Source organism: Cibotium barometz, chromosome 37, assembly GCF_041138505.1.
Source record: "Cibotium barometz isolate CiBa-2024 chromosome 37, ASM4113850v1, whole genome shotgun sequence".
In the NCBI taxonomy this organism is placed as follows: Eukaryota; Viridiplantae; Streptophyta; class Polypodiopsida; order Cyatheales; family Cibotiaceae; genus Cibotium; species Cibotium barometz.
This window is the reverse complement of record NC_141082.1, coordinates 1517476-1543541: the sequence shown is the minus strand read 5'-3', so window position 1 is coordinate 1543541 and position 26066 is coordinate 1517476.

Here is a 26066-nt window from a genome sequence, read left to right as displayed (position 1 = left end):
GCACAGGATCGAAAGGCCTACAAGTGTTATAATCCACAAACTAGACAAGTGGTCATCTCACGTGATGTGGTGTTTGATGAGCTTGCTAGTTGGTATAAAGCAAAAGATGAAGGTGTTATTGAGTCACTGGAAGCAGATGTGCCTGTGAACTTGCTATCACAAGCAAGTTCTAGTTCAACTACTATGTCTGGGCCAGCAGCAGAAGCTGAGAGTAGCAGTGTACGTCCATGGTCAGGACGTTTGAGGCATGAGAGCGTAAGCACTAGGAGTAGTGCTATGGATAAAGGCAAAAAGAAAGTTGAAGGAATTGGAATCACAGGATATGAGTCATCCAGTTCTGAAAGTTTGGATGAGGAGCTTGGCATACCTATTTTACGCACACCTGGTGCTAGACAGGACAGATATGTGCCACCACATGCTAGAGTCACAGGTGTACAGAGTGACCCGCATGCATTGCGGAGATCCCAGAGGGTCAGATATCCTGTTGACAGGTTGACATACAGAGATTTTGCTATGCACTATGCATACATGACATCTATGGTGAAGAATGTGGAACCTACATGCTATACAGAGGCTGTTGGAGAGCATGTATGGGAAAAAGCAATGGATGTGGAGATGGACGCATTGGTCCATAATGATACATGGGACTTGGTTGCACTACCAAAGGACAAGAATGTTATTGGATGTAAATGGGTTTACAAAGTGAAGTGCAAATCTAATGGTTCTATTGAGAGACATAAAGCTAGATTGGTAGCAAAGGGTTATGCACAGACCCATGGATTGGATTATGATGAGACGTTTAGTCCAGTGGCTAAGATGGGCACAGTGAGAGCAGTCATTGCTATGGCTGCAGCTAATGGCTGGGAAATGCATCAGATGGATGTTAAAAATGCATTTCTGAATGGAGATCTACAAGAGGAAGTATACATGGCACAGCCAGAAGGGTATGTACACCCTAGATATCCCACTCACGTATGCAGGTTGAAAAAGGCATTGTATGGTCTGAAGCAAGCACCACGTGCTTGGAGTGATAAGATGAGCAGATATCTTATCTCACTTGGTTTTCAGATTTCTACAGTAGATTCTTCACTCTATGTGAAGAAGACACAGCATGGGATTGTTTTACTAGTCATCTATGTGGATGACTTGATTATTACAGGTGATCATGGTGCAGATGTGATGCATGTCAAGAAAGCTTTGAGTGGGCAATTTGACATGAAAGATCTTGGTGAGTTGAGATACTTCCTTGGCATTGAAGTGGTGAAAGATCATGCAGGTACTTGGTTAGTACAGCGCCAATATGCATTGGATATGTTGGCAAAGTATGGCATGACAGGGTGTAAGCCTATGAGTACACCATTGGAGCAAAATGTGAAGTTGCGGGCTGATTATGGCGAGGAATTGGATGATCCTTCTATGTACAGGAAGATGGTTGGTAGTCTCATATACATGACTATCACACGCCCAGATTTGAGTTATTCAGTGGGGCTAGTCAGCCAGTTTATGCAGAGCCCCAGGAAACCACATTTGGATGCAGTGAGACGCATCATGAGATATGTGAAAACCACAGCACATTATGGTTTATTCTATGAGAGTGGTAAAAGCTTGGACATACATGGCTACACAGATGCTGATTGGGCAGGTAGCGCATATGACAGGAGGTCTACTAGTGGATATGCTTTTACACTTGGCAGTGCTGTGGTGAGTTGGAGTAGCAAAAAGCAACCTACAGTTGCTTTATCCAATACAGAGGCTGAGTACAGAGGAGCAGCCATTGCTACTTGTGAGGCTATATGGTTAAAGAGTCTCTTGGCAGATTTATGTGAGCCTCTTGATGGCAAAGTTGTCATACATTGTGACAACATGAGCAGTATGCAGTTGGCAAAGAATCCAGTATTTCATGCGAGGACCAAACACATAGAGGTCCATTATCACTTTGTCAGAGAAAAGGTGCTGGATGGTACAGTTGATCTTCACTATGTGAAGACTGATGAGCAGGTGGCTGATATCTTCACGAAGCCACTTAGCAGGGAGAAGTTTGAGTACTTCCGGACTATGTTGGGAGTACATGGGATGAGCTTGAGGGGGAGTGTTGAGAGTGTTGATATCCCAAGCTCATCTACATCTTCATCGGCAGTACATCATGAGCTTGAGAGGGGCTGTTGAGATTCAAGCTCGATGTCAGTGTGAGCCAGCTATGCTATGTGCTGGCAGATTAGGTAGGAACATGTGTGAGACATAAATGACCGCGTGTCCAGCTGGTCATAGTGTGTCGACATTAGCTAGGGTTAGTAGAGTGTGGACACAACTCATTGTGTGTTGTGTGGATTATGGATTAGTGCATTATGCCTTGTGTGAGAGTGGACATGGCTTCCCTCTATGGTTAGGGTTTGCAATATACATTAGGGTTTGCTCCTGTGTGTGTGTCTCCTCCTCCTCTACCGTTCTTTCAACATTAGAGAAGGTTGAGACAATAAGGCTAGAAACATTAGGAAAATGATAAGAGTAAAAATATTACCTCCATAAAATCCTAAAAGAAATAAGAAGACAAGAATAGTTCTATTAAGAGATAAGTATCTCCAAAAATAGAAATTCGAATTTAGGTGATAGGAGGTCATATTTAGAGTACTTTTACATATTTAGAGACCATGCATGCTAAAAAGCATTGAAAACCAATGGGATTTTGAAACTTAAGTGTGCAGTACATCCATTTAAAAGTAACAATGCAGCTATTCTAGAAGATGCACTTGCGAAAGCAACTTGATTCTATCCACGTAATCAAGATAGAAAGGCATTCTAAATATATTTTGCCTAATCCACTTGCTCTATCAAGGAAAAAAAAACAATGGCAAAAAACACTACCATTATTCAAATAAATAGCCTCAAAGATGGTATGAAATGCTCTTGATTGACAACTATTAAGACTCCTTTTTTGGAAAGAGCCAATTTATACTGTTGAGAACAGAATCAAACATCATCTCTTTCCATCAACAAACCATTGTTTTCAATAGCAAGAGTTGATCTATCAGGAAGAGACAGCCCTTCAATATCATGTAGACGTTTTTCATATTATTGTAAGAGGTCTTGCATGTGTAATAGAGATTGATTCTTAGCTATAGAATGACAAACACCAATGTCCTCACACCTTCTCTCCAAGCCATGAAAAAAATATTTGGAAGTTCGGTAGAGAATTTGTGCCAAACCTGTCCAAGAGATATAGGCTCACAAAAAAGCAGAATAATGACAAAAAGTTGATGCAATTAGAATCTGGTTTTTTGAAATGCAACTTCTTGAAGACATATATACCACTCGTATCTCTCCAACATTCCTCTGGCTTCACATGAAATCTTAAAACAACAATACAAATGTCCATTCACTGTTTGTACATCCTCAAAAGATATGCAACCTTTACACACTATAAGTAACATGTATAGATAATATTGCTCACATGCACACTCGGGCTAACATTATACATATGTCCAATCATATTTCCTTTTTTATTTTAGTCCATGATCAAAAAGTTAGATAGCATGCTATTTGAATCTGCACGCAATTGACCAGCTCTGAACCATTCAGTGAGAGTAGTTATTTAGTTTCTATCACGAGGACTATTACATCACACAAATCATAAGTCATTGAATATAACATAATTTTGCATCGAAAAATGAATAGACAACCTTTGTATATATGGTTTTCATTATGTAAATCATATTGGTATAAATGCCAACTTGCCTCTGACATAGACACATACCACGCATCCGGATATTGACTAACCTCATCAATAAGTGTCAACTTGCCTCTGACGTAGACACATACCGTGCATCCAGATATTGACTAACCTCATCAATAACCCCATGTGTATCTTGTGACTCTATAGTAGATCTATCATGTCCTTTGTATACATACTTATATGAATATTTTCATTACGATAATGGTAGAGCATACTTCTATGTTAATATAGACTTTGTACCTCATAGAGAGAAAAGGGTTATATGGAACAACCCACATTGACTATCCACCTCATGATCCTTTACTTGTATGAAACTACTTTCGTCTTGCCGCATGTAAGTTGGATACCCATTGTCATCAATAGTAGTCTCAGAAAACTTTCGAGAATAACGATGTTTGCAACTTCCATTTACCATATAAGGAGAGAGCATATTTAGTTTCCCACATGGTCCATGTACATTACAATGACTAATTATGTTGTGCAACTTAGGAAACATCGCCTTATCTGGAAGTTCAACACATACAAACTTATCATAGTGAGCAATCTCAGTAGGTTTACGTCCACTTTCCAATATCAATAGTATATGTGCATGTAGAAAGTCTCTTTTTAAAATTCAATAACAAAAACAAATCCCACTACCCTTCCAAATAATTCTTTTTTCACCAACAAGTGCATCATATCCTTATGCTTCTCATAGAAAACTCGTGCAATCAAGTCAGGTCGATCTTGGACAACTTGACCTGGCAGTAAGGCTTTGCTTATTTCATCCCACTTAGGATTTTAAGTAAAGGTAATAGAGAGGTTAGGTTTTTCCATCTTCCTAACAAAATAAGCTTTTAATCTTAATACAATTGGTGCATATATCAAGGCCCCTAGTATATATATAGATGGTAGAACTATCTTGTATCTATCACTGCCACGGAGACTCTATTGACAGCATTGCTTATATTAATCATATATGCAAGCCCTTAGTATACTTTAGCACACAATGCTTTCTGGCAATTATGTATCCATACTAATCTTGATTCTTCCATGCTGCTATGAGTATCAACAATGTATTGTTACAAAAGTCGACCACCACGTAGAAGGCACACATTTGTATCTTCCCTTATTTGTAATCTATATGCATAATATTACCGTTGAATTATAGTATTTGTCTCCTCATTTGAACTTTGTCTATTCGTGCCATGGAGTGAAATTCTAACATGCTAACCATCCTCTCCTCGAGTAAACAAAACATATTTTTTTATAGTATTTGTGCGAGACATTATTTGAATATCTCTATGACCTACATGAAGAGCATCCCCTTGACCTAGTATGATAGCAGCTATCTTACTACCCGTAGGAACCAATTATTTCCTTAATATTGATCCAACTTCAGTGACCATTCTGAAATCTACATGTGGACTGGACTGTAACATTTCTCTTATTGTATGAAATGCACATGCATATGGATTGTTTTTATACATCATTATTTGTAAGCTTTCAAGCATGTTATGGTTTACAAAAAGCATCCCATGAAGTCTATTCTCTAATTCATGCTCCGTATCATATATATATATATATATATATATATAATTGGAAAAATATATAATTGGAGAAATTGAGGAGCCGCATCTCATATTCTATTAGGTATTATAGAGCCAACATGACGATATGTAATACCATGGATTTGAAAATTAAATACATACCTCCCCCTAGTGATTTGATTATCCAAGTGAGTACCCAGTGAAACGAATGCTAAGGCATTATTTTTATAAGAGCATATATTCTTTCTGTGTTCCTTACTTGCATTATCATCACCAAGTAAGAGATCAACCAATGTAGAAGGAGGATTGTCCTTGCATTTAAGGGAGATGTTTCATTCTCTCAACCTCTTTCTTTTCACTAGGATTGACTCCATCTTGCTTGAAAACCGCCCACGGGCAAGTTTACCTTATCACCGTATATACATAGCCTCTTTGGAGGAGAGGTTGCATTCTCTCCACCTCCTTCTTTGTAAAAGGATTGACTCCATTTGCTTGAAAACCACCATGGGCAAGTTCACATTATTATAACCATGCATATCCTCAAATGGTGGCATCCTATCCCTTCTAAACACTTTATAATGCTTATAGAAGTGATGAGCAAGCTTGGTGTTGGTATTTCCCTTTAGTGAGCCATATCTAGACTTGGGAATCCTCAAGAACACAAAATACCCTTTTAATTTTCAAGGCCTCCTTTGAGCATCATCAGAGTCCTTCATTTTCTCTTGTAAGGTCCCTCCCAAGCCATTTATGTGTCTCTTTTAATATAGATTTCAAGAAGGAAAGAGAGCGCACTTAGAGAAGGTTGAGACAATAAGGCTAGAAACATTAGGAAAATGATAAGAGTAAAAATATTACCTCCATAAAATCCTAAAAGAAATAAGAAGACAAGAATAGTTCTATTAAGAGATAAGTATCTCCAAAAATAGAAATTCGAATTTAGATGATAGGAGGTCATATTTAGAGTACTTTTACATATTTAGAGACCATGCACGCTAAAAAGCATTGAAAACCAATGGGATTTTGAAACTTAAGTGTGCAGTACATCCATTTAAAAGTAACAATGCAGCTATTCTGGAAGATGCACTTGCGAAAGCAACTTGATTCTATCCACGTAATCAAGATAGAAAGGCATTATAAATATATATTTTGCCTAATCCACTTGCTCTATCAAGGGAAAAAAAAACAATGGCAAAAAACACTACCATTGTTCAAATAAATAGCCTCAAAGATGGTATGAAATGCTCTTGATTGACAACTATTAAGACTCCTTTTTTGGAAAGAGCCAATTTATACTGTTGAGAACAGAATCAAACATCATCTCTTTCCATCAACAAACCATTGTTTTCAATAGCAAGAGTTGATCTATCAGGAAGAGACAGCCCTTCAATATCATGTAGACGTTTTTCATATTATTGTAAGAGGTCTTGCATGTGTAATAGAGATTGATTCTTAGCTATAGAATGACAAACACCAATGTCCTCACACCTTCTCTCCAAGCCATGAAAAAAATATTTGGAAGTTCAGTAGAGAATTTGTGCCAAACCTGTCCAAGAGATATAGGCTCACAAAAAAGCAGAATAATGACAAAAAGTTGATGCAATTAGAATCTGGTTTTGTGAAATGCAACTTCTTGAAGACATATATACCACTCGTATCTCTCCAACATTCCTCTGGCTTCACATGAAATCTTAAAACAACAATACAAATGTCCATTCATTGTTTGTACATCCTCAAAAGATATGCAACCTTTACACACTATAAGTAACATGTATAGATAATATTGCTCACATGCACACTCGGGCTAACATTATACATATGTCTAATCATATTTCCTTTTTTATTTTAGTCCATGATCAAAAAGTTAGATAGCATGCTATTTGAATCTGCACGCAATTGACCAGCTCTGAACCATTCAGTGAGAGTAGTTATTTAGTTTCTATCACGAGGACTATTACATCACACAAATCATAAGTCATTGAATATAACATAATTTTGCATCGAAAAATGAATAGACAACCTTTGTATATATGGTTTTCATTATGTAAATCATATTGGTATAAATGCCAACTTGCCTCTGACATAGATACATACCACGCATCCGGATATTGACTAACCTCATCAATAAGTGTCAACTTGCCTCTGACGTAGACACATACCATGCATCCAGATATTGACTAACCTCATCAATAACCCCATGTTTATCTTGCGACTCTATAGTAGATCTATCATGTCCTTTGTATACATACTTATATGAATATTTTCATTACGATAATGGTAGAGCATACTTCTATGTTAATATAGACTTTGTACCTCATAGAGAGAAAAGGGTTATATGGAACAACCCACATTGACTATCCACCTCATGATCCTTTACTTGTATGAAACTAATTTCGTCTTGCCGCATGTAAGTTGGATACCCATTGTCATCAATAGTAGTCTCAGAAAACTTTCGAGAATAACGATGTTTGCAACTTCCATTTACCGTATAAGGAGAGAGCATATTTAGTTTCCCACATGGTCCATGTACATTACAATGACTAATTATGTTATGCAACTTAGGAAACATCGCCTTATCTGGAAGTTCAACACATACAAACTTATCATAGTGAGCAATCTCAGTAGGTTTACGTCCACTTTCCAATATCAATAGTATATGTGCATGTAGAAAGTCTCTTTTTAAAATTCAATAACAAAAACAAATCCCACTACCCTTCCAAATAATTCTTTTTTCACCAACAAGTGCATCATATCCTTATGCTTCTCATAGAAAACTCGTGCAATCAAGTCAGGTCGATCTTGGACAACTTGACCTCGCAGTAAAGCTTTGCTTATTTCATCCCACTTAGGATTTTAAGTAAAGGTAATAGAGAGGTTAGGTTTTTCCATCTTCCTAACAAAATAAGCTTTTAATCTTGATACAATTGGTGCATCTATCGAGGCCCCTAGTATATATATAGATGGTAGAACTATCTTGCATCTATCACTGCCACCCCACGGAGACTCTATTGACAGCATTGATTATATTAATCATATATGCAAGCCCTTAGTATACTTTAGCACACAATGCTTTCTGGCTATTATGTATCCATACTAATCTTGATTCTTCCATGCTGCTATGAGTATCAACAATGTATTGTTACAAAAGTCGACCACCACGTAGAAGGCACACATTTGTATCTTCCCTTATTTGTAATCTATATGCATAATATTACCGTTGAATTATAGTATTTGTCTCCTCATTTGAACCTTATCTATTCGTACCATGGAGTGAAATTCTAACATGCTAACCATCCTCTCCTCGAGTAAACAGAACATATTTTTTTATAGTATTTGTGCGAGACATTATTTGAATATCTCTATGACCTACATGAAGAGCATCCCCTTGACCTAGTATGATAGCAGCTATCTTACTACCCGTAGGAACCAATTATTTCCTTAATATTGATCCAACTTCAGTGACCATTCTGAAATCTACATTTGGACTGGACTGTAACATTTCTCTTATTGTATGAAATGCACATGTATATGGATTGTGTTTATACATCATTATTTGTAAGCTTTCAAGCATGTTATGATTTACAAAAAGCATCCCATGAAGTCTATTCTCTAATTCATGCTCCGTCACACACACACACACACACACACATATATATATATATATATAATTAGAAAAATTGAGGAGCCGCATCTCATATTCTATTAGGTATTACAGAGCCAACATGAGATGATATGTAAAACCATGGATTCGAAAATTAAATACATACCTCCCCCTAGTGATTTGATTATCCAAGTGAGTACCCAGTGAAACGAATGCTAAGGCATTGTTTTTATAAGAGCATATATTCTTTCTGTGTTCCTTACTTGCATTATCGTCACCAAGTAACAGATCAACCAATGTAGAAGGAGGATTGTCCTTGCATTTGGAGGAGATGTTTCATTCTCTCAACCTCTTTCTTTTCACTAGGATTGACTCCATCTTGCTTGAAAACCACCCATGGGCAAGTTTACCTTATAACTGTATATACATAGCCTCTTTGGAGGAGAGGTTGCATTCTCTCCACCTCCTTCTTTGTAATAGGATTGACTCCATTTGCTTGAAAACCACCATGGGCAAGTTCACATTATTATAACCATGCATATCCTCAAATGGTGGCATCCTATCCCTTCTAAACACTTTATAATGCTTATAGAAGTGATGAGCAAGCTTGGTGTTGGTATTTCCCTTTAGTGAGCCATATCTAGACTTGGGAATCCTCAAGAACACAAAATACCCTTTTAATTTCAAAGGCCTCCTTTGAGCATCATCAGAGTCCTTCATTTTCTCTTGTAAGGTCCCTCCCAAGCCATTTATGTGTCTCTTTTAATATAGATTTCAAGAAGGAAAGAGAGCGCACTTAGAGAAGGTTGAGACAATAAGGCTAGAAACATTAGGAAAATGATAAGAGTAAAAATATTACCTCCATAAAATCCTAAAAGAAATAAGAAGACAAGAATAGTTCTATTAAGAGATAAGTATCTCCAAAAATAGAAATTCGAATTTAGGTGATAGGAAGTCATATTTAGAGTACTTTTACATATTTAGAGACCATGCACGCTAAAAAGCATTGAAAACCAATGGGATTTTGAAACTTAAGTGTGCAGTACATCCATTTAAAAGTAACAATGCAGCTATTCTAGAAGATGCACTTGCGAAAGCAACTTGATTCTATCCACGTAATCAAGATAGAAAGGCATTATAAATATATATTTTGCCTAATCCACTTGCTCTATCAAGGAAAAAAAAACAATGGCAAAAAACACTACCATTGTTCAAATAAATAGCCTCAAAGATGGTATGAAAAGCTCTTGATTGACAACTATTAAGACTCCTTTTTTGGAAAGAGCCAAATCATCCTGTTGAGAACAGAATCAAACATTATCTCTTTCCATCAACAAACCATTGTTTTCAATAGCAAGAGTTGATCTATCAGGAAGAGACAGCCCTTCAATATCATGTAGACGTTTTTCATATTATTGTAAGAGGTCTTGCATGTGTAATAGAGATTGATTCTTAGCTATAGAATGACAAACACCAATGTCCTCACACCTTCTCTCCAAGCCATGAAAAAAATATTTGGAAGTTTGGTAGAGAATTTGTGCCAAACCTGTCCAAGAGATATAGGCTCACAAAAAAGCAGAATAATGACAAAAAGTTGATGTAATTAGAATCTGGTTTTTTGAAATGCAACTTCTTGAAGACATATATACCACTCGTATCTCTCCAACATTCCTCTGGCTTCACATGAAATCTTAAAACAACAATACAAATGTCCATTCACTGTTTGTACATCCTCAAAAGATATGCAACCTTTACACACTTTAAGTAATATGTATAGATAATATTGCTCACATGCACACTCGGGCTAACATTATACATATGTCCAATCATATTTCCTTTTTTATTTTAGTCCATGATCAAAAAGTTAGATAGCATGCTATTTGAATCTGCACGCAATTGACCAGCTCTGAACCATTCAGTGAGAGTAGTTATTTAGTTTCTATCACGAGGACTATTACATCACACAAATCATAAGTCATTGAATATAACATAATTTTGCATCGAAAAATGAATAGACAACCTTTGTATATATGGTTTTCATTATGTAAATCATATTGGTATAAATGCCAACTTGCCTCTGACATAGACACATACCACGCATCCGGATATTGACTAACCTCATCAATAAGTGTCAACTTGCCTCTGACGTAGACACATACCGTGCATCCAGATATTGACTAACCTCATCAATAACCCCATGTGTATCTTGCGACTCTATAGTAGATCTATCATGTCCTTTGTATACATACTTATATGAATATTTTCATTACGATAATGGTAGAGCATACTTCTATGTTAATATAGACTTTGTACCTCATAGAGAGAAAAGGGTTATATGGAACAACCCACATTGACTATCCACCTCATGATCCTTTACTTGTATGAAACTACTTTCGTCTTGCCGCATGTAAGTTGGATACCCATTGTCATCAATAGTAGTCTCAAAAAACTTTCGAGAATAACGATGTTTGCAACTTCCATTTACCATATAAGGAGAGAGCATATTTAGTTTCCCACATGGTCCATGTGCATTACAATGACTAATTATGTTGTGCAACTTAGGAAACATCGCCTTATCTGGAAGTTCAACACATACAAACTTATCATAGTGAGCAATCTCAGTAGGTTTACGTCCACTTTCCAATATCAATAGTATATGTGCATGTAGAAAGTCTCTTTTTAAAATTCAATAACAAAAACAAATCCCACTACCCTTCCAAATAATTCTTTTTTCACCAACAAGTGCATCATATCCTTATGCTTCTCATAGAAAACTCGTGCAATCAAGTCAGGTCGATCTTGGACAACTTGACCTGGCAGTAAAGCTTTGCTTATTTCATCCCACTTAGGATTTTAAGTAAAGGTAATAGAGAGGTTAGGTTTTTCCATCTTCCTAACAAAATAAGCTTTTAATCTTGATACAATTGGTGCATCTATCAAGGCCCCTAGTATATATATAGATGGTGGTAGAACTATCTTGCATCTATCACTGCCACGGAGACTCTATTCACAGCATTGCTTATATTAATCATATATGCAAGCCCTTAGTATACTTTAGCACACAATGCTTTCTGGCTATTATGTATCCATACTAATCTTGATTCTTCCATGCTGCTATGAGTATCAACAATGTATTGTTACAAAAGTCGACCACCACGTAGAAGGCACACATTTGTATCTTCCCTTATTTATAATCTATATGCATAATATTACCGTTGAATTATAGTATTTGTCTCCTCATTTGAACCTTGTCTATTCGTACCATGGACTGAAATTCTAACATGCTAACCATCCTCTTCTCGAGTAAACAGAACATATTTTTTTATAGTATTTGTGCGAGACATTATTTGAATATCTCTATGACCTACATGAAGAGCATCCCCTTGACCTAGTATGATAGCAGCTATCTTACTACCCGTAGGAACCAATTATTTCCTTAATATTGATCCAACTTCAGTGACCATTCTCAAATCTAAATGTGGACTGGACTGTAACATCTCTTATTGTATGAAATGCACATGCATATGGATTGTGTTTATACATCATTATTTGTAAGCTTTCAAGCATGTTATGATTTACAAAAAGCATCCCATGAAGTCTATTCTCTAATTCATGCTCCGTATCATATATATATATATATATATAAAATTAGAAAAATATATAATTGGAAAAATTGAGGAGCCGCATCTCATATTCTATTAGGTATTACAGAGCCAACATGACAATATGTAATACCATGGATTCGAAAATTAAATACATACCTCCCCCTAGTGATTTGATTATCCAAGTGAGTACCCAGTGAAACGAATGCTAAGGCATTGTTTTTATAAGATCATATATTCTTTCTATGTTCCTTACTTGCATTATCATCACCAAGTACAGATCAACCAATGTAGGAGGAGGATTGTCCTTGCATTTGGAGGAGAGGTTTCATTCTCTCAACCTGTTTCTTTTCACTAGGATTGACTCCATCTTGCTTGAAAACCGCCATGGGCAAGTGTACCTTATAACCGTATATACATAGCCTCTTTGGAGGAGAGGTTGCATTCTCTCCACCTCCTTCTTTGCAATAGGATTGACTCCATTTGCTTGAAAACCACCACGGGCAAGTTCACATTATTATAACCATGCATATCTTCAAATGGTGGCATCCTAACCCTTCTAAACACTTTATAATGCTTATAGAAGTGATGAGCAAGCTTTGTGTTGGTATTTCCCTTTAGTGAGCCATATCTAGACTTGGGAATCCTCAAGAACACAAAATACCCTTTTAATTTCAAGGGCCTCCTTTGAGCATCATCAGCGTCCATTTTCTCTTGTAAGGTCCCTCCCAAGCCATTTATGTGTCTCTTTTAATATAGATTTCAAGAAGGAAAGAGAGCGCACTTAGAGAAGGTTGAGACAATAAGGCTAGAAACATTAAGAAAATGATAAGAGTAAAAATATTACCTCCATAAAATCCTAAAAGAAATAAGAAGACAAGAATAGTTCTATTAAGAGATAAGTATCTCCAAAAATAGAAATTCGAATTTAGGTGATAGGAGGTCATATTTAGAGTACTTTTACATATTTAGAGACCATGCACGCTAAAAAGCATTGAAAACCAATAAGATTTATAAACGTAAGTGTGCAGTACATCCATTTAAAAGTAACAATGCAGCTATTCTAGAAGATGCACATGCGAAAGCAACTTGAATCTATCCACGTAATCAAGATACAAAGGCATTATAAATATATATTTTGCCTAATCCACTTGCTCTGTCAAGGAAAAAAAACAATAGCAAAAAACACTACCATTGTTCAAATAAACAGCCTCAAAGATGGTATGAAATGCTCTTGATTGACCAACTATTAAGACTCCTTTTTTGGGAATAGCCAAATCATCCTGTTGAGAACAGAATCAAACATCATCTCTTTCCATCAACAAACCATTGTTTTCAGTAGCAAGAGTTGATCTATCGGGAGGAGACAGCCCTTCAAAATCATGTAGACGTTTTTCATATTATTGTAAGAGGTCTTGCATGTGTATTAGAGATTGATTCTTAGCTGTAGAATGACAAACACCAATGTCAGTACACCTTCTCTCCAAGCCATGAAAAAAATATTTGGAAGTTCAGTAGAGAATTTGTGCCAAACCTGTCCAAGAGATATAGGCTCACAAAAAAGCAGAATAATGATAAAAAGTTGATGCAATTAGAATCTGGTTTTTTGAAATGCAGCTTCTTGAAGACATATATACCACTCGTATCTCTCCAGCATTCCTTTGGCTTCACATGAAATCTTAAAACAACAATATAAATGTCCATTCACTGTTTGTACATCCTCAAAAGATATGCAGCCTTTACACACTATAAGTAACATGTATAGATAATATTGCTCACATGCACACTCGGGCTAACATTATACATATGTCCAATCATATTTCCTTTTTTATTTTAGTCCATGATCAAAAAGTTAGATAGCACGCTATTTGAATCTGCGTGCAATTTACCAGCTCTGAACCATTCAGTGAGAGTAGTTATTTAGTTTCTATCACGAGAAATATTACATCACACAAATCATTAGTCATTGAATATAACATAATTTTGCATTGAAAAATGAATAGACAACCTTTGTATATATGGTTTTCATTATGTAAATCATATTGGTATAAACGCCAACTTGCCTCTGACATAGACACATACCATGCATCCGGATATTGACTAACCTCATCAATAAGTGTCAACTTGCCTCTGACGTAGACACATACCGTGCATCCAGATATTGACTAGCCTCATCAATAACCCATGTGTATCTTGTGACTCTATAGTAGATCTATCATGTCCTTTGTATACATACTTATATGAATATTTTCATTACGATAATGGTAGAGCGAGAAAATAATATTTTCCATGTTAATATAGACTTTGTACCTCATAGAGAGAAAAGGGTTATATGGAAAAACCCACATTGACTATCCACCTCATGATCCTTTACTTGTATGAAACTACTTTCGTCTTGCCGCATGTAAGTTGGATACTCATTGTTATCAATAGTAGTCTCAGAAAACTTTCGAGAATAACGATGTTTGCAACTTCCATTTACCATATAAGGAGAGAGCATATTTAGTTTCCCACATGGTCCATGTACATTACAATGACTAATTATGTTGTGCAACTTAGGAAACATCGCCTTATCTGGAAGTTCAACACATACAAACTTATCATAGTGAGCAATCTCAGTAGGTTTACATCCACTTTCCAATATCAATAGTATATGTGCATGTAGAAAGTCTTTTTAAAATTCAATAACAAAAACAAATCCCACTACCCTTCCAAATAAATGTTTTTTCACCAAGTGCATCATATTTTTAAGGTTCTCATAGAAAACTCATGCAATCAAGTCAGGTCGATCTTGGACAACCTGACCTGGCAATAAAGCTTTGCTTATTTCATCACACTTAGGCTTTTAAGTAAAGGTAATAAAGAGGCTAGGTTTTTCCATCTTCCTAACAAAATAACCTTTTAATCTTGATACAATTGGTGCATATATCAAGGCCCCTATTATATATATAGATGGTAGAACTATCTTGCATCTATCTCACTGCCACATGGAGACTCTATTGACAGCATGGCTTATATTAATCATATATGCAAGCCCTTAGTATACTTTAGCACACAATGCTTTCTGGCTATTATATATCCATACTAATCTTGATTCTTCCATGCTGCTATGAGTATCAACAATGTATTGTTACAAAAGTCGGCCACCACGTAGAAGGCACACATTTATATCTTTCCTTATTTGTAATCTATATGCATAATATTACTGTTGAATTATAGTATTTGTCTCCTCATTTGAACCTTGTCTATTCCCACCATGGAGTGAAATTCTAACATGCTAACCATCCTCTCCTCGAGTAAATAGAACAAATTTTTTTATAGTATTTGTGCGAGACATTATTTGAATATCTCTATGACCTACATGAAGAGCATCCCCTTGACCTAGTATGATAGCAGCTATCTTTTTACCCGTAGGAACCAATTATTTCCTTAATATTGATCCAACTTCAGTGACCATTCTCAAATCTACATGTGGACTGGATTGTAACATTTCTCTTATTGTATGGAATGCACATGCATATGGATTGTTTTTATACATCATTATTTGTAAGCTTTCAAGCATGTTATGATTTACAAAAAGCATCCCATGAAGTCTATTCTCTAATTCATGCTCCGTATCATATGTATATATATATATATATATATATATATATATATAATTGGAAAAATATATAATTGGAAAAATTGAGGAGCCGCATCTCATATTCTATTAGGTATTACAGAGCCAACATGACGATATGTAATACCATGGATTCGAAAATTAAATACATACCTCCCCCTAGTGATTTGATTATCCAAGTGAGTACCCAGTGAAACGAATGCTAAGGCATTGTTTTTATAAGAGCATATATTCTTTCTGTGTTCCTTACTTGCATTATCATCACCAAGTACAGATCAACCAATGTAGGAGGAGGATTGTCCTTGCATTTGGAGGAGAGGTTTCATTCTCTCAACCTGTTTCTTTTCACTAGGATTGACTCCATCTTGCTTGAAAACCGCCATGGGCAAGTTTACCTTATAACCGTATATACATAGCCTCTTTGGAGGAGAGGTTGCATTCTCTCCACCTCCTCCTTTGCAATAAGATTGACTCCATTTGCTTGAAAACCACCACGGGCAAGTTCACATTATTATAACCATGCATATCTTCAAATGGTGGCATCCTAACCCTTCTAAACACTTTATAATGCTTATAGAAGTGATGAGCAAGCTTTGTGTTGGTATTTCCCTTTAGTGAGCCATATCTAGACTTGGGAATCCTCAAGAACACAAAATACCCTTTTAATTTCAAGGGCCTCCTTTGAGCATCATCAGCGTCCATTTTCTCTTGTAAGGTCCCTCCCAAGCCATTTATGTGTCTCTTTTAATATAGATTTCAAGAAGGAAAGAGAGCGCACTTAGAGAAGGTTGAGACAATAAGGCTAGAAACATTAGGAAAATGATAAGAGTAAAAATATTACCTCCATAAAATCCTTAAAGAAATAAGAAGACAAGAATAGTTCTATTAAGAGATAAGTATCTCCAAAAATAGAAATTCGAATTTAGGTGATAGGAGGTCATATTTAGAGTACTTTTACATATTTAGAGACCATGCACGCTAAAAAGCATTGAAAACCAATGGGATTTTGAAACGTAAGTGTGCAGTACATCCATTTAAAAGTAACAATGCAGCTATTCTAGAAGATGCACATGCGAAAGCAACTTGATTCTATCCACGTAATCAAGATACAAAGGCATTATAAATATATATTTTGCCTAATCCACTTGCTCTGTCAAGGAAAAAAAACAATGGCTAAAAACACTGCCATTGTTCAAATAAACAGCCTCAAAGATGGTATGAAATGCTCTTGATTGACCAACTATTAAGACTCCTTTTTTGGGAAGAGCCAAATCATCCTGTTGAGAACAGAATCAAACATCATCTCTTTCCATCAACAAACCATTGTTTTCAGTAGCAAGAGTTGATCTATCGGGAAGGAGACAGCCCTTCAAAATCATGTAGACGTTCTTCATATTATTGTAAGAGGTCTTGCATGTGTATTAGAGATTGATTCTTAGCTGTAGAATGACAAACACGAATGTCAGTACACCTTCTCTCCAAGCCATGAAAAAAATATTTGGAAGTTCAGTAGAGAATTTGTGCCAAACCTGTCCAAGAGATATAGGCTCACAAAAAAGCAGAATAATGATAAAAAGTTGATGCAATTAGAATCTGGTTTTTTGAAATGCAGCTTCTTGAAGACATATATACCACTCGTATCTCTCCAGCATTCCTTTGGCTTCACATGAAATCTTAAAACAACAATATAAATGTCCATTCACTGTTTGTACATCCTCAAAAGATATGCAGCCTTTACACACTATAAGTAACATGTATAGATAATATTGCTCACATGCACACTCGGGCTAACATTATACATATGTCCAATCATATTTTCTTTTTTATTTTAGTCCATGATCAAAAAGTTAGATAGCACGCTATTTGAATCTGCGTGCAATTTACCAGCTCTGAACCATTCAGTGAGAGTAGTTATTTAGTTTCTATCACGAGAACTATTACATCACACAAATCATTAGTCATTGAATATAACATAATTTTGCATTGAAAAATGAATAGACAACCTTTGTATATATGGTTTTCATTATGTAAATCATATTGGTATAAATGCCAACTTGCCTCTGACATAGACACATACAATGCATCCGGATATTGACTAACCTCATCAATAAGTGTCAACTTGCCTCTGACGTAGACACATACCGTGCATCCAAATATTGACTAGCCTCATCAATAACCCATGTGTATCTTGTGACTCTATAGTAGATCTATCATGTCCTTTGTATACATACTTATATGAATATTTTCATTACGATAATGGTAGAGCGAGAAAATAATATTTTCTATGTTAATATAGACTTTGTACCTCATAGAGAGAAAAGGGTTATATGGAACAACCCACATTGACTATCCACCTCATGATCCTTTACTTATATGAAACTACTTTCGTCTTGTCGCATGTAAGTTGGATACTCATTGTCATCAATAGTAGTCTCAGAAAACTTTCGAGAATAACGATGTTTGCAACTTCCATTTACCATATAAGGAGAGAGCATATTTAGTTTCCCACATGGTCCATGTACATTACAATGACTAATTATGTTGTGCAACTTAGGAAACATCGCCTTATCTGGAAGTTCAACACATACAAACTTATCATAGTGAGCAATCTCAGTAGGTTTACGTCCACTTTCCAATATCAATAGTATATGTGCATGTAGAAAGTCTCTTTTTAAAATTCAATAACAAAAACAAATCCCACTACCCTTCCAAATAAATGTTTTTTCACCAACAAGTGCATCATATTTTTATGGTTCTCATAGAAAACTCATGCAATCAAGTCAAGTCGATCTGGGACAACCTGACCTGGCAATAAAGCTTTGCTTATTTCATCCCACTTAGGATTTTAAGTAAAGGTAATAGAGAGGTTAGGTTTTTCCATCTTCCTAACAAAATAACCTTTTAATCTTGATACAATTGGTGCATATATCAAGGCCCCTAGTATATATATAGATGGTAGAACTATCTTGCATCTATCACTGCCACGAAGACTCTATTGACAGCATTGCTTATATTAATCATATATGCAAGCCCTTAGTATACTTTAGCACACAATGCTTTCTGGCTATTATGTATCCATACTAATCTTGATTCTTCCATGCTGCTATGAGTATCAACAATGTATTGTTACAAAAGGCAACCACCACGTAGAAGGCACACATTTGTATCTTCCCTTATTTGTAATCTATATGCAAAATATTACCGTTGAATTATAGTATTTGTCTCCTCATTTGAACCTTGTCTATTCGTACCATGGAGTGAAATTCTAACATGCTAACCATTCTCTCCTCGAGTAAACAGAACATATTTTTTAATAGTATTTGTGCGAGACATTATTTGAATATCTCTATGACCTACATGAAGAGCATCCCCTTGACCTAGTATGATAGCAGCTATCTTAGTACCCGTAGGAACCAATTATTTCCTTAATATTGATCCAACTTCAGTGACCATTCTGAAATCTACATTTGGACTGGACTGTAACATTTCTCTTATTGTATGAAATGCACATGCATATGGATTGTGTTTGTACATCATTATTTGTAAGCTTTCAAGCATGTTATGATTTACAAAAAGCATCCCATGAAGTCTATTCTCTAATTCATGCTCCGTCACACACACACACACACACACACACACATATATATATATATATAATTAGAAAAATTGAGGAGCCGCATCTCATATTCTATTAGGTATTATAGAGCCAACATGAGATGATATGTAATACCATGGATTCGAAAATTAAATACATACCTCCCCCTAGTGATTTGATTATCCAAGTGAGTACCCAGTGAAACGAATGCTAAGGCATTGTTTTTATAAGAGCATATATTCTTTCTGTGTTCCTTACTTGCATTATCGTCACCAAGTAACTGTTACCATATTATAGTAGTGATGTGTGTGAACACACTTAGGACCGCCGGGGCACTTTTTCCCTCACTAGGAGGTTTTTTCCCCCGTGCATTGTATATACGCCCATTATCTTCTAGGGCTAGTTATCTTTCATTTTTGGCACTCATAATACACTACTGTGTTGTGCTCAAGCTTCCTCATCTTCTTGAAGTTGTGTGTGCATTCCTGCAACCCTAATTCCAACAATTGGTATCAGAGCAGGCTTCCTCCTCCCGGGCAGCATCACCGGCACCTGCCGCTTCATCTCCTCCGATTGCAACGAGGTTTCACGAGCGCCTGCAGGTTAGTATATGCCGTGGGAGAGCCCGTAGGGCTTGGTCGTTTCAGAATTTTGATCTGAAGTCATTTCGCCCTCCGTTTTTGCATTCCAAGTACTGCGCAGGCAAAATCGTCCTACTGTGCAGATTTTCTGTCAAGATTAAAATCTGCAGGACAGGTGCCCATTCGTCTGTTTTGGGCTGTGCTATATAGCACAGGTCGATTTTATACAGGTTTACCTCTTGCAGACAGCATTTACATCTAGTAGTACAGTCATTGGCCATGGCTGACAACAATGATGTATTCCGCATGTTGGCTGCTGAGGATAAGTTGGATGGCACCAACTATCCATTGTGGGCATATATGATGCGACATGTATTGGTAGCAAAGGGGTTATGGAATATTGTGCAGGGTATTGATGCACGTCCTATTGTGGCTGGGAATGCTGCAAACACATCAGAAACAGGTACTGTTGATGATGGTGCAGGCACAAGTGCTGTAGCAGCTGTTCGGGAACCACCACTTTCAGCAGAGCAGATTCGTTGGGATGGTAGAGATGCGCAGGCTCATGCCTTGATTGCGCTGTCTGTCAAACGTACCATTATCCCACATATTCGCTCCTGCAGGACTTCTAAGGATGCTTGGGATGTACTTGCCACATTGTATCAGGCAAGAAATGAGGCTCGTGTTGCTTATCTCCGAAAACAGTTGGAGAATGAGCATATGAACGAAGGTGATTCTATGGATAGCTTTTTGACAAAGATCAAGGATTTCAAAGAGCAGCTCATTTCTGCAGATGAAATCCTGTCAGACAGTTCACTTGTGCAGACTGTTTTGAATGGTCTACCAGATTCTTATCAGGGTTTTGCTTCCACTCTTCGCTTGATGATGAAAGGCAATCCCAATGCCTTATCATTTGAGGAGTTAGTTTCTGTTTTGCTGCAAGAAGACCAGTCAAGGCAAAACAGGAATAGTATGCGTGTCGCAGATCAAGCTTTCGGTGCTAGTCAGAGAAGCGGGAAAGGTAAAGCTGGCTTTTCTTCTAGTAAGCAGAAATCTGCAAATGCTGCGCAACCAAAGAAGGAAGACAAAGATGAGAAGAAGGGTGACAAACAGAAGACATTTTGCAAGTACTGTAAGGGAAATGATCATGTCATCAAAGCGTGTCCTAAGCTGGCTGCGAAAGAGGCTAAGAAGAAAGAGGCTGGTATGGCTGTTGCAGATGCCTCTCCTTCTAACAATGAATCTGCTAATGTTGTGCTAGATACAGAATGGGCATTCAATGCGCAGTGCAGTTATGACCCATCTTTGCATGACACATGTATGTCTGCAGTAGATTCAGATGTATGGTACTTTGACAGTGGTGCCACTAAGCATATCACCTCGCAGCGCAGTTTATTCACTTTCCTTGAGTCTGCTCCCACAGGGAATACTGTCACTTGTGCCAATAACTCCTCTTATCCCGTTAAAGGAGTTGGACAGATTGTGCTGAATGTTGCAAATGGCAACACCTTTACACTTTTTGATGCATTGTATGTGCCAGGGATCAAAAAGAATCTGCTGTCAGTCTCCGCATTTGCCAAAACAGGTTTGGTTGTAAAATTTGTGGATGACAGATGTACTGTTCATGATCTCTCTTGTGGTGACATCATTGTAGCATCTGGTTCACTATGTCGAGGGCTGTATAAGCTCAATATGGATGGCAAATGTGTAGAGGATTCAGCATGTGCTATTATGGATACGCAGGCTATTTCAAATGCAAAACTGTGGCATGCACGTTTTGGTCATCTGAATTTTGCAAGTTTGCTGCGCCTGCAGAAATCTGAAATGGTGTCTTCTTTGCCTAAGCTTGAGGCACCTGTCAAGCATGTTTGTGAGGGCTGCATATTGGGTAAAATGCAGCGTGCTTCCTTTCCCAAAGATGGATCAGTGAGAGCTGAACGCAGATTGCAGCTTGTTCACAGTGATGTTTGTGGTCCCATGCAAACTCCATCATTTGGAAACTACCTTTACTTCGTGACTTTCATTGATGATTTTACCAGGCATGCATGGGTATATCCTTTGAAGGCAAAGTCCGAAGTGTTTTTGTGCTTCAAACAGTTTTTGGTTATGGCTGAAAATGTGTCAGAAAGTAAGATGGGCACCCTCCGTTCAGATCGAGGGGGGGAGTATATGTCTTCAGAATTTAATGCATTTCTGGCTGAGCGTGGGATAAAACACCAATGTACAGTGCCGTATACACCACAGCAAAATGGTGTGGCTGAGAGAAAAAACAGGTCTCTCATGGAAATGGCAAGATGTATGGTTAAGAGTCAAAGTCTACCACATGGTTTTTGGCTTGAGGCTGTCATGTGTGCCACTTATGTACTAAACAGGTGTCCCACCAAAGCATTACAGGTTGTCACTCCATATGAGGCTTGGCATGGCCGCAAGCCATCTGTTGGCCATTTACGTGTTTTTGGTTGCCTGGCATATGCATTAGTGCCTGTGCAACATCGCAGAAAATTGGATGACAAAGCTGTCAAATGTATTTTTGTTGGATATAGTGCTGAGAGCAAAGGCTATCGTTTGTATCATCCACAGACAAAGCGCATTTTGGTTAGCCGTGATGTTGTATTTGTGGAAGATGCAGTTCAGCCCTTGGTTTCATGTACTAAGGAGACAGATATCAGCTCACGTGATGTCTATGATACACTGTTGCCTCTTTTCAGTGGTGCACAGTCAAGTGCAATACCTCATGAGGCAGTTTTTCAGCCTATGCAGGTTTTAAATGATGGCACAGATCAGCCTATATCTGATGCAGATGTGCATGATGCACTTGAGGATGAGAGACAAGAGATTGAGGGCTCTAGGAATATGCCTAGATGGCTGGTGCAGACTTTGCGTGACAGCAAGTTGGATGCCCCTTTGTCTAGTCGCACTCGTTCTGGCTCTCATGGTGCCTCTTATGCGTCAGATTGTTATGCATTGGCTGTTTCTAGTATGTGCGATGAAAGTGAGCCTGTTTCATTTGATGAGGCACAAAGTTCAGAAAATTGGATGGCTGCTATGCAAGCAGAATACGATGCTATTATGAAGAATGGTACATGGTCTTTATGTGACTTGCCCCCTGGCAAGAAGGCCATTGGCACTAAGTGGGTATACAAATTGAAGCGTAAGCCTGATGGCACAGTGGATCGCCATAAGGCTAGGCTTGTTGCAAAAGGTTATGCTCAAGAGAAGGGCATTGATTTTGATGAGACTTTTGCTCCCACATGTCGTATGACCACTGTTCGTAGCATCTGTGCATTAGCAGCTCATAATGGTTGGAATGTACATCAGCTGGACATAAAGACTGCGTTCTTAAATGGAGATTTGCATGAGGAGGTGTATGTATCGCAGCCTCGTGGTTTTGTTCAAAGAGGGCAGGAAAACAAAGTGTGCAGGTTAAAAAAGGCTTTATATGGTTTAAAGCAAGCTCCACGAGCTTGGTATGAAAAAATACATGCATATTTGACTGCACATGGGTTTCAGAATAGTCCAACAGAAAGCACTTTGTATGTTAAACGTGTGGATGGTGTACATCTAATCATTGCTCTCTATGTCGATGACATGCTGCTCACAGGACCAAATGAGAGTCATATTGCTGATTTTAAGGCTGATTTGAATGCCTCTTTTGAGATGTCAGATTTGGGGCATTTGCATCATTATTTGGGGATACAATTTAAGCAGTGTGATGGAGGTATTGCTTTGTGTCAGACAAAGTATATTGAAACATTGTTGCGGAGATTTGGCCTTGAAGACTGCAAGCCTATTGCTACTCCAATGGAGACAGGTTTGAAGTTGAGTCTTCATGATGCTGGAGATCACTTTGATGTCACACTCTATCAGACAGCTGTTGGTTGCCTCATTTATGTATGCATTACGAGGCCAGACATTCAGTTTGCAGTCTCACAGGTGAGCAGATTTATGCATAGCCCAGGCATTAAGCATTGGCAGGCAGTGAAGCGTATCTTTCGCTATTTGAGTGGTACTCGGCATCTTGGGTTGTTTTATCCCAAGGAGGGATCATTGCCGCCAGATTTACATGCTTTTTCAGATTCTGACTGGGCTGGTTGTTATGACACACGCGTGTCCACGAGTGGTTTTTGCTTCATGCTTGGAAGCTCATGCATATCATGGTTGAGCAAGAAGCAGCCTACTGTGGCCACTTCTAGTTGTGAAGCTGAGTACAGGGCAGCTTTCACAGCTACGGTTGAGTGTGTGTGGCTCAGACGCCTTATGGCTGATTTGGGTGTTGGGCAGCCATCTGCCACCACCATCTTCACTGACAGTCAGAGCGCATTGGCAGTTGCGCGGAACCCAGTGTTCCATGCTCGTACGAAGCACATTGAGGTGCACTACCATTATGTCAGGGAGAGACTCTCTGCAGGAGAGATCAGTTTGGCTTATGTGCCAACACAGGATAACCTTGCAGACCTTTTCACAAAGGCTCTGCCTCGTGAGAAGTTCGAAGCTTTTCGCAAAGCTTTGGGCTTACTCCCTTTTGTGGATTCGTCCACATAGCTAGACACTTCCCTATACATGAGTGCTAGCTCTTGTTCACCGCATCACTCCAGGGGGGATTTGTTACCATATTATAGTAGTGATGTGTGTGAACACACTTAGGACCGCCGGGGCACTTTTTCCCTCACTAGGAGGTTTTTTCCCCCGTGCATTGTATATACGCCCATTATCTTCTAGGGCTAGTTATCTTTCATTTTTGGCACTCATAATACACTACTGTGTTGTGCTCAAGCTTCCTCATCTTCTTGAAGTTGTGTGTGCATTCCTGCAACCCTAATTCCAACAGTAACAGATCAACCAATGTAGAAGGAGGATTGTCCTTGCATTTGGAGGAGATGTTTCATTCTCTCAACCTCTTTCTTTTCACTAGGATTGACTCCATCTTGCTTGAAAACCACCCATGGGCAAGTTTACCTTATAACCGTATATACATAGCCTCTTTGGAGGAGAGGTTGCATTCTCTCCACCTCCTTCTTTGTAATAGGATTGACTCCATTTGCTTGAAAACCACCATGGGCAAGTTCACATTATTATAACCATGCAGATCCTCAAATGGTGGCATCCTATCCCTTCTAAACACTTTATAATGCTTATAGAAGTGATGAGCAAGCTTGGTTTTGGTATTTCCCTTTAATGAGCCATATCTAGACTTGGGAATCCTCAAGAACACAAAACACCCTTTTAATTTCAAAGGCCTCCTTCGAGCATCATCAGAGTCCTTCATTTTCTATTGTAAGGTCCCTCCCAAGCCATTTATGTGTCTCTTTTAATAAAGATTTCAAGAAGGAAAGAGAGCGCACTTAGAGAAGGTTGAGACAATAAGGCTAGAAACATTAGGAAAATGATAAGAGTAAAAATATTACCTCCATAAAATACTAAAAGAAATAAGAAGACAAGAATAGTTCTATTAAGAGATAAGTATCTCCAAAAATAGAAATTCGAATTTAGGTGATAGGAGATCATATTTAGAGTACTTTTACATATTTAGAGACCATGCACGCTAAAAAGCATTGAAAACCAATGGGATTTTGAAACTTAAGTGTGCAGTACATCCATTTAAAAGTAACAATGCAGCTATTCTAGAAGATGCACTTGCGAAAGCAACTTGATTCTATCCACGTAATCAAGATAGAAAGGCATTATAAATATATATTTTGCCTAATCCACTTGCTCTATCAAGGGAAAAAAAAACAATGGCAAAAAACACTACCATTGTTCAAATAAATAGCCTCAAAGATGGTATGAAATGCTATTGATTGACAACTATTAA